Source organism: Rhinopithecus roxellana, chromosome 5, assembly GCF_007565055.1.
Source record: "Rhinopithecus roxellana isolate Shanxi Qingling chromosome 5, ASM756505v1, whole genome shotgun sequence".
In the NCBI taxonomy this organism is placed as follows: Eukaryota; Metazoa; Chordata; class Mammalia; order Primates; family Cercopithecidae; genus Rhinopithecus; species Rhinopithecus roxellana.
Window position 1 is genome coordinate 139914666 of NC_044553.1, and position 10261 is coordinate 139924926.

Below are 10261 nucleotides of genomic sequence, written 5' to 3' on the forward strand. Positions count from 1 at the left end.
AATCAAATTAAAATAACATTTTGGGAGCTGGGCAGACCATGGTAGTTTCTCTGGCCAAACTAGAGACCAAGACTTACTATTCGAGTCTTGCAGGATTTTAAGGACCGAGGATAAGAATAGCAACTCTTATCCTCTGAAATTGAGTGCAATCAGGAGTGCCCATAAGGGAACAGATTTGTGGTTAGACAGGTTCCCTACTTTAAAAATGCCTCTCAATTTTCTATAAGTTACATACACAGCTTTAAAAAGGAATGCAATAAAATAAAAAGCTTCAACAGCAAATGTTTAATATATAAATTCCCTTGCTCACCATAGGTTGTTGAAGGCAGTGAGATGGACAAAAGTAGAGCCCTGAAGATGACTATAGATAAAAGTAGACATTTTTGTTTCATTTTCAACACCTTCCAGAAAAAGCCTATTTTAAATAGAAGAACTACATACTAGACTCTTTTAGTAGAGTTTTTTTTTTTTTTTTTTTTCCAGTACAATGGAGCCATCTCACCTCGCTGCAACCTCCCCTTCCTGGGTTCCAGTGATTCTTCTGCCTCAGCCTACTGAGTAGCTGGGATTACAGGCGCCTGTCACCACACCCAGCTAATTTTTGTATTTTTAGTAGAGATGGGGTTTCACCATGTTGGCCAGGCTGGTCTCAAACTCCTGACCTCAGGTGATCCACCCACCTTGGCCTCTCAAAGTGTTGGAATTATAGGCGTGAGCCACCAAACCTGGTGGTAGAGTCTTTTTCAACCCCTTCTAGAAAAAAACCCATTTCAAAAAGAAAAGCCACATAGTAGACTCTTCTGGTAGGGACACAGATGAGTAGGCTTCTCTTTCCTAACAAGAAAAAGTGGGGTTTTGGTTTTGAAAAGTTGCTGTCAACCCTGGGTCAAGCCTGCACACCTCAAAGCTAAAACCAGGCAGAGAGGGTGGCAGTGGTTGCAGCTGTAACATGGCCTCCAATTGGCTTGTTATATGATCCTCACCTGGGAAGAGGAAAAACATTTTTTTCTCTAATGGCTCAGATTGTCTTCACTACTTACCAGCAGGAGTTTGTGACAACTTTGTTCTCACAGGTTTTAAGGGTTTAAAGAGAAACAAAATATCACACATTTCTAACTGGCAGGAAGAAGCCAAAATCCACCTCATTAGTGAATGGAAAACAGTGTCCCCTTTGGGCCAGATCAAGAGGTCAATGGGTATATGACTGAAAGGCCCTATTTATTAAGCAAATACCCATTACATGGGTCAAGTCCAAGGCCAGCGTGATGGGTAAGCAACTCCCCATATGGTTTCATTTCAGGGACTGAAATACCACTCCCTTGATCCTCTACATACCAAATACGGCTCCTACGTGCCCACTGATGCCTGAAATGTCTTTTATAGGAAAAATATCTTTCACTTAGCAGTCAGTAACAAGCTTCATAATGAAAGCACCTTAGGTGTGACTTAAGAACACACTGAGGTGTGAGCGACTAGAGCCTGGACTCTCTTGAGAGTAAGTTTAACGATTGAGGGAAGAAACAGCCTCTGGCCTGGATGGAAAGAAAAAAAAGAAATGGGGAGAAGGGGCAGAAAGAGAAGAATGGGGAGGAGACCAGCCAACTTTGTTCATTTGCTGTTGGTCATTTCCAAAGTGAGATGGAAAGCACTTATCGTAATGTCTGGCTCGTAGCAAGCTCTCAATACAAGTTAATCATTCTTATTTATAGTTTTGACAGGTTCAGGTCATGTCAGTTTGGAGATAAACCTACGGAAAATCTGCTCTGAAGTTATAGTGCTTGTGCATAAAATCTAGGGCTTTGAAAATCATTCTCTTTCCATTTTCTCTATCCTCTTCCCATCCTAATATTTTCTCTGCATTATTCTTTAATCCTTTGCATAGAGAGGAATCTAAAGGAATCTTAACAGGCTGTGTATCAAGAAGAGAAGGGTTGCAATTAGAGCATATCTAAACCAACTTTTGGTATTCAGACATATACCATATGTCTCTGTCACATTTGTATAGCAAATTTTCCCCAGTACCATTGGAGTATCTCAGATTAATGTCTTTCTAGTTACGGGGCCCCGTGCCTATAATAACCCATCCAAAAGGCTCGCCTCCAGGCACATCACCTCCATGCACCCTTCCCTGATGACTCCAGCTCACACTGAGTTCTTTATCTGAACTTCTCAAGTAGAACCAATTGCCATTACCTCTCACTGGGCATTCATATATATTCTAGCTTTATTATTAACCTATACATGGTTATATTCAGCATTTAATAGATGTGTCTGTCTGTTTTTTCTCTCTAACTAGGCTATAAACTTCTGGTTAGGACCCATGTGGTGGGCAACCTCTGAGATAATTCCCAGTGATTCCTGCATCCTGGAATTTATAACCTTGTCTAACCCCTTTCCTTATAACTGTGTGACGGTCCTGATCACTTGATTCTAGTGACCAGAATAAGGTAAAAGTTTAAGGATGCCACTTTTGAGATTAGGCTACAAAAAGACCCATGATTCCTGTCCTGCTGGCTCTCTCTGGCTCACTGTTATTGCTCAATGAGATGGAAGTCAGTTGCCATGTTTTTTGCTGCCCTCTGGCAAGAAACTGAAGAAAGACCCTGATCAACAGCCTGCAAGAAATTGAGACCCTCAATTTAACGCTTGTGAGGAACTGAATCTTGCCAGTAATCACACAAGTGAGCTTACAAATGGATTATCCATCTGTTGAGTCTTCAGAGGAGAATGCAGCCCTGGCTGACACCTTGAATGCAGCCTTGTAGGAGATCTTGAGGGAGAAGCACTCAGGTAAGCTGTGCCTGGATTCCTAATACACAGAAACTGTAAGGTAGTAAACGACTGTTGTTTCATGCTGTTGAAATTGGGAGTAATTTGTTATTTAGCAATAGATAATATATTCCATTTCTTATACCTATGCACTGGAGCAAACAAATGCCTGGAACACTGGAGAAATCTGCTTTTAGATACCTAGAAAACATTTGTTTCCTTCCCTCTCAGGTGGGTGAGGGTGAGAGGTAGAATCTATAATTTGGTCTGAAAGGTCTTTGTCCTTTAATTGGGGTCATGTTGTATGAAGTCAGAGTCCTACTTTTTTTTTTTTTTGAGATGGAGTCTTGCTCTGTCACCCAGGCTGGAGTGCAGTGGTGCAATCTTGGCTCACTGCAAGCTCTGCCTCCCAGGTTCACGCATTCTCCTGCTTCAGCCTCCTGAGTAGTTGGGACTACAGGCACCCACCACCATGCCCAACTAAGTTTTTTTTTTGCATTTTTAGTAGAGTTCACCGTGTTAGCCCGGGATGGTCTGGATCTCCTGACCTCATGATCCGCCCGCCTTGGCCTCCCAAAGTGCTGGAATTACAGGCGTAAGCCACCGTGCCGGAGTCAGAGGCCTAATTGATGGATGGAGAAATTTAAGAATAACAAAACTAAATGAAGTTGATCATTTAAGGGGCTAAGTAACATTGAAGGTTGAGGTTTACCACTAACATAAAAAGGTCAAAGAGTGAGCAACAGTGGGAGAGGCTTGGAACATCTCGTTTCTAAAGATGGAGTGAGTAGAGTTTGTAGAAACATAGAAATACTTGTACAGGATGAGAAACAGTGGTAGATCCATGTAGAGATGAGGTTGCAAACACTAGTACTTATAGTCCCAGGAAATGAGTCCAGTGGGTGGGTTGGGGGCTTGGTGAATTGGAGAGGTCAAACTTAGTTTTAGGGAATATAGTTCACAATGTGGTACCTTCCTCAAATCTCCCTCCACAGGGATAACATACCCAGTCTCCAGCTCCTGGAAATATTGGCTGTTAGAGGTTTACAGGTTCATTCCTCACTGAGCATTGCCTTAAGCCACAGGGAAGTACCTCATCCGAGGTTATGTCTCATCCCGGGGGTGGCTTGTGGCCAAAGAAGGACAGATGAAGGGTACGGAGAATTGGCCCCTGTGTCTCATTGTGGGACAATCCCCAAAGCTCATCTCCACTCCAGGGCTCCCCATATGATTGCCTGAGGCCTAAAAGGCAAGTGCATTTCAGGCCAGCTTCTTCCTCTGCTAAATTCTTTTCCCCCCACTTTCTCACAATGGAGCAACCACCAATCAACCTTTTGCATACAACTCCCATCTCAGGAGCAACCACCAATCAACCTTTTGCATACAACTCCCATCTCAATCAAAGGCAATTTAAGACAATGGGATAGCAATTGTTCAGCTCCAACAACCGTTGCCATGCACAGTCATGTAGACCCACTGATATCAGATCTTGTTTTTCAAGAGAAGCTAGAAATGCGAATATGAAAGTGAAATATTCTAATCCTTCTATGTTGGAAAATAACTCTAATTTAAGAGAACATCTCTGAAGTGAAACAAAACACATCTGTGGACCAAATTCAGCTAACAAGCCATGAGTTTGAGTCCTCTAACACTTGCATATGAAGTTGGATTTTATATTATTTCTTTCATATCTCTGTTAATATTGGTTCATCATTTGCTTAAGAATTGGACTTTCTTTGTGTGGGTGGGAGAGGGGAAAGTGGAGGAGGTTTAATTTTCTTTGATTTCAGTGCCACATGTAAGTAACTAAGTAAACTTAATTCCTTTTCTTCCCTTCAAAATGGGCTGAAAAAGCAGACTTCTAGATTTTCATGAGTATTGGGGATAGAGAGCCTTCTCAACCATCATTTTTTGGCACTCCTCCTAAAGGCATCAGATACTAAGGATGTCCCTGGTTTACACCTGTTATTCTAGTGTAATTAGTAATCACCTTCACTCCCCAGAATAGTCCAGTTTGAATAATAAGTTCTGTCTCCTTCATGAGAAAACCATATATTCTTACCTCTCTAGGTATATTTTCTTCCATGAATAAAATCTTTGGATTCCAGAATAGTTAAGATATACAGCCTTCTAAAGAATAAAATTCATTAAAAGTAACATTTTTTCTTCTGTAAGTTGAAATCATCTCCAATGTCCCAGTGCAGCAATTTGACCTAATACTACTTTTCAGGGGAATAGTTTTCACACTCACTTCACAGTTTAAACCAATTTGATTTTTACTACTAATTTGCCTTATTTTAACTTGGATACGCTGAAGTAGTTCAGGCTGCTTCCAAACACTTACTGCCTCATTAGCTGATAGCTGTAGTCTAATGACTTTCAGACCAAATGAGAGTTTCCAGGGTGTTGGATACCAGTTGAAACACCTCTTTGCAAATGAAAGGAGAGGAAGCCAGAAGTGGAATTAATTCCATCCTTTGTTAGTTTTGGGTTTATTTAAATAAAATTGTAATTATTTTTAGTGGTGCTGATTGATGGGAAATCCCTGGATAAATAGACTGAAGCCATCACATGGTCCGTCACATAGGTTGAGTAAGTACATTACAAGGGAAGTCACTTCTATTAGAGGGTTCAGTGTAATTTTCAAAGTTCAGCCATGGCAATAGACGTTAATGTAAACCTGTGTGTGTGTGTGTGTGTGCGCGCGCGTGTGTGTGCATGTGTGTGTGTGTGTGTAGATATTGCTCTATACACTTGCATATATAGACACACATATTTCCACATACAAGTACATGTATGTATACATACACATACATAAAAGTATACTCATTAAATATATGACTGCTTTTTAATTCCCTAGTGTGTAGATTAGGCTCCTTGGTTAGGTTACATTGAGAGCATAAGACTCACTCAGCCTATCTCAAGGAGAAATGTGAGAATAAGGGAGATGGGAATCTTCCAGGGAGAAGATGAACCAAGGTTCCAGGTCACACAAGGTTCTAAAAGGTAATTCAGGATGTAGAAACACTCTTAGTTGCCTATCTAAACTTGATTCCCACTCCATCTTCTATTATTTTTAAAACCTTACCTTTTATTTTCTCCCATGGAAGATAAGCTACTGCCCAACCTCAGAGGATAAATTATATTTTTTTGTAGGACTGGCAGCATAATCCAATTCCCTTTGCTAGCGATTTCTTTAGGAATGCATGTGAGAACTCTTTCTAGGCAATGATGCATATAAGAAAATCTGTTGTGGTAATTTGGGAAGGATTTTGCTCCCTGGTATGATGAAAAATGGTAATGAGGATGGTCCTATTTTTTTTTTTTTTTTTTTGCCATGAAGTGTTGTACAAGGATTTTATGATTGGAGCTAAGCTTTTATCTTGAAAGCATGAGGTTAAAAACCTAGAGATGAAGAATCAATGTGTGAGTAATAGTCTTGCAGAAGGATAGAAAAGACTGTCTTTTATAATGCACTGAAACAGTGTCCCCAAACCTGGACCACCTACCTCCAGATTTCTTGTCATATGAGAAAAAAAATCCATTGTTTAAGCCAATCTTGGTTTGGTAGTCCACTGCTTACAGCTCAAAGTATCCTTAACTGACAATGCCCAAAAAAGCTGTAGGGACCAAGTTATCTTGCTTCCTATTCAGTGTTAGGGTTTTGTGGCTATTAATTTCCATATGTTCAGGGTGACTTTAATCAGAATCAAGGGAGCTTTCTGAGCATTACTAGTTCAGAATTCTAGTGGCCCTGATTAGATTTCTTCCTTATTATGCTTCAGAATTGAGCAATGTTACAGCCCTCTCTTGGACATACTGCAGGTTTATCCACTAAATAGAGGTCCAAGGGTTAACATGAAGACTTTTAGCTTTGGTACATTTTGCCTTCACACTTCCCTTAGTTGATCATTCATAAGTTGGAGACATTTGCTGGGCACCTGATATGTCTAGGTTTGAAAATTTGGTAGGAAAATACAGAACTGCTTTGTGCCTTCTTACAGTTTACATTCTAGTAAAAGTATGCAGTTTCTAGATTCATATTCACCTGACTTTTTAATGCAGAATTCCAGGGACCCTCAAAATGCTGAGCAGCAAGAATGCATTATGGAAACCCCCCAAAATGAATGTGTCTGTCTTTGAATGTGATGATGATGGTAGCAGGGAATTCCTTTTCTATTATTTTTCTCCTTTTTGCTATGATACTGCAAGCAGTTGAGAAATGGTCAAATATTTTGGTATGTGGCTGGTGGTAAATCTGTTTTTTTTTTTTTTTTTTTTTTTTTTTTTGAGACGGAATCTCACTCTGTCGCCCAGGCTGGAGTGCAGTGGCACGATCTCGGCTCACTGCAAGCTCTGCCTCCCAGGTGTACGCCATTCTCCTGCCTCAGCCTCCTGAGTAGCTGGGACTACAGGTGCCCCCCACTACGCTCAGCTAAAGTTTTTTTTTTTTTTTTTTTGTATTTTTGGTAGAGATAGGGTTTCACTGTGTTAGCCAGGATGATCTCGATCTCTTGACCTCGTGATCCACCCGCCTCGGTCTCCCAAAGTGCTGGGATTACAGGCGTGAGCCACAGCGCCCGGCCGGCTGGTGGTAAATCTTAACAAAGGTCTCCCAGCTTTTATGTTGGTATTAAACCAGTTGCAAGTCCTAGGATACCAGGACTTCCATTTGGGATGAAACAGGGAAGGAGCTGTGCCTTAACTGGCTTCTCCACGTTCACATCTGGGCAAGAACATTAAATTTGAGAGTTCTTGCCAAAAAAACAACTCAAGACCAAACATTACATTCAATTTGTTTCAATTTTGCCTGTAGTTTTTATTGGATGGGGACATCATTGCTTCTTGTCCTAAGTCAACCTCACTTCATCATGGAGTGAGTGCATTGGGCTAATGGGTGGCCAGGCTTGGAGTTGTTATTTCTTGCTTGTTTATCTGCCTTTATATATTTGGTGCCACGGAACTATTCGACTACCCAGGGAAAATATTTACAGAGAGCCTTGGATCAAGCAAGGATGAATCTCTGCTTGGTGGCTCACTGTGGTTCTTTTGGCATTCCACAGAACAACAACAAAAATAATTCTTTACAAGTATATTTATGGATAGTAGCTTGATAGTGTTTTTTTTGATACTTCCTTTGCTTTTTCACATAGTCTTCTTTAATTTTCTGTTTGTGGGATTCTAATAGAGATTTTCTTCAAACACCCCTTTAGCAAAACTTCCTTTTAAATCAAATTTTATTTTCTAGGCAGTTCTCTGGATTTTTTTTTTTTTTTTTTTTTTTTTTTTTTTTGAGCTGGAGTTTTGCTCTTGTTCCCCATGCTGGAGTGCAATGGCTCGATCTCAGCTCACTACACCCTCTGCCTCCCGGGTTCAAGTGATTCTCCTGTCTCAGCCTCTTGAGTAGCTGGGATTACAGGTGTGCACCACCATGCCTGGCTAATTTTTTTGTCTTTTTTTTTAGTAGAGACGATGTTTCACCATGTTGGTCAGGCTGGTCTCAAACTCCTGATCTCAGATGATCCACCCGTCTCAGCCTTCCAAAGTGCTGGGATTGCAGGTGTGAGCCACCGTGCCTGGCCAGTTCTCTGCATTCTTAATACCAACCTAGAGTAGTAATTATCCTAACCATTCCTGTTCCCCTTCACATTCTTAAGTTAAGCTTCTCAATCTTTTTCTCCCATCATTTTTTAATCTGCATTTCACAGGTGGTGCCTAGGGTTGGTTCCTAGGGACCATGACTTTGGCCCAGTAATTATTTTAATATTAAAATCTTAGAAATGATTTTAAGAATCAAGTTCTGTTCTGCATCTTGGCCTACCACAATGGCTTGGAGGTGTGACTAAGTCAAACTGTATTTGTTTTTTCAGTTTTCTCAGGGAAACATTTGTATTTATTTTTTATAGTACTGTGTTTCAAATAAATTGGCTTCATTAAAAAAATTCATTTAATCAGTTATAGACACTGGGGCAGAACACAGATCAGTCCTGTGATGAACCGTGAGCTTACATGTAGTTATGAAAAACATTTAAGGTAAATTTGAACAGGAAATCAGTTGATAGGCTGCATTGCTATTAGCTGTATCTATGAACTAGGTTCACAGTTGGTGGTTGGTGGAAAATATTTTGCTTCACTAAAGTCCACTTTTTTTGTTTTTAAAGTATGTACCCTCAGTATAAGACAAAATTGTATCTATACATAAAGGGTCAACATTTTGCTGAGCTTTTCATGGATTTGCTCAATTAGATATGTACATTCCATTGTGCATTAATTAAAAAATTATTCAGAGTTGGCTTCAGTATTAATTTGGTACTTGAACTTAAAGTAACAAGGACCTGGCAGCCTACTTGTGTCTTTAAGAAGTAGAAGCCAACTGAAACAAAAGTATAGACTTCCTAACTTTAAAATATGCATATTGTAAATGGAAATTTATAATTTTTCAAGCAAAATTAAGAATTGACTTTGAGATGGTCTGATTGCAAGGCTACTAGACCTCTTCTCTAGTCCCTCAAACCTCTCCCTTCTTAGTTATTCTCTACTGCTAATAAGATGCTAGGGTTGAATAAAATTATCCCTTAGGAAGACCTTAGTCATCAGCTAAGTACAGCCTCTCTCTTTCTCTCTCTCTCTCTCTCTCTGTCTGTCATTCACACTGAAATCATTTTGTGAGTGAGAAATGCAGTATTACATATTTTGATTTCACAGAACTTTAAGCTTTCTTGCTAGCAAGGGAGTTAGATTAAACAGAAATAATATTGTCCGAAACAAACTTGTTAAATAGAATGCATTAACAAGAAGCTGAAAGACTTGCATAGCACAAGATCAAGTATGCAAGGAATTGTACTTATTCATTCTTCTATAATATAACAATTTTTTTAAGATTCTCATTTAGCTGGGTTCCTCATCAGGTCTAAGTTTAGGAGGATTTATGGGTTGCTGTGGCTGTGTGTGTGGTGAGGGAGAGGGGGGCTTCTAGCCTTCACGGTCATATGCCCACACAGGATCTGCTGACATCCATTGTCTGGTTTGCTCCTTAATCCCTGGTCAATACAAGCAGCTGTAGAGATACTCTTTTTTTTTTTTTGAGATGGAGTCTCACTCTGTTGCCCAGGCTGGAGTGCAGTGGCATGATCTTGGCTCACTGCAACCTCCACCTCCTGGGTTCAAACAATTCTCCTGCCTCAGCCTCCAGAGTAGCTGGGACTACAGGCACGTGCCACCATGCCCAGCTCATTTTTTGTATTTTTAGTAGAGATGGAGTTTCACCGTGTGAACCAGGATGGTCTCGATCTCCTGACCTTGTGATCCGCCCATCTCGTCCTCCCAAAGTTCTGGGATTACAGGCGTGAGCCACCGCACCTGGTCAGAGATACTCTTGATTTGGTAGGCAGGCCCCTTTCACCATCATCTGCTGTCTGCTCTGTGTCATGCTTGGTGCAGGCCATAGTCTTCCTCTTTCACATCTGCCTCTGGGCTTTAGCTATCTAGCACA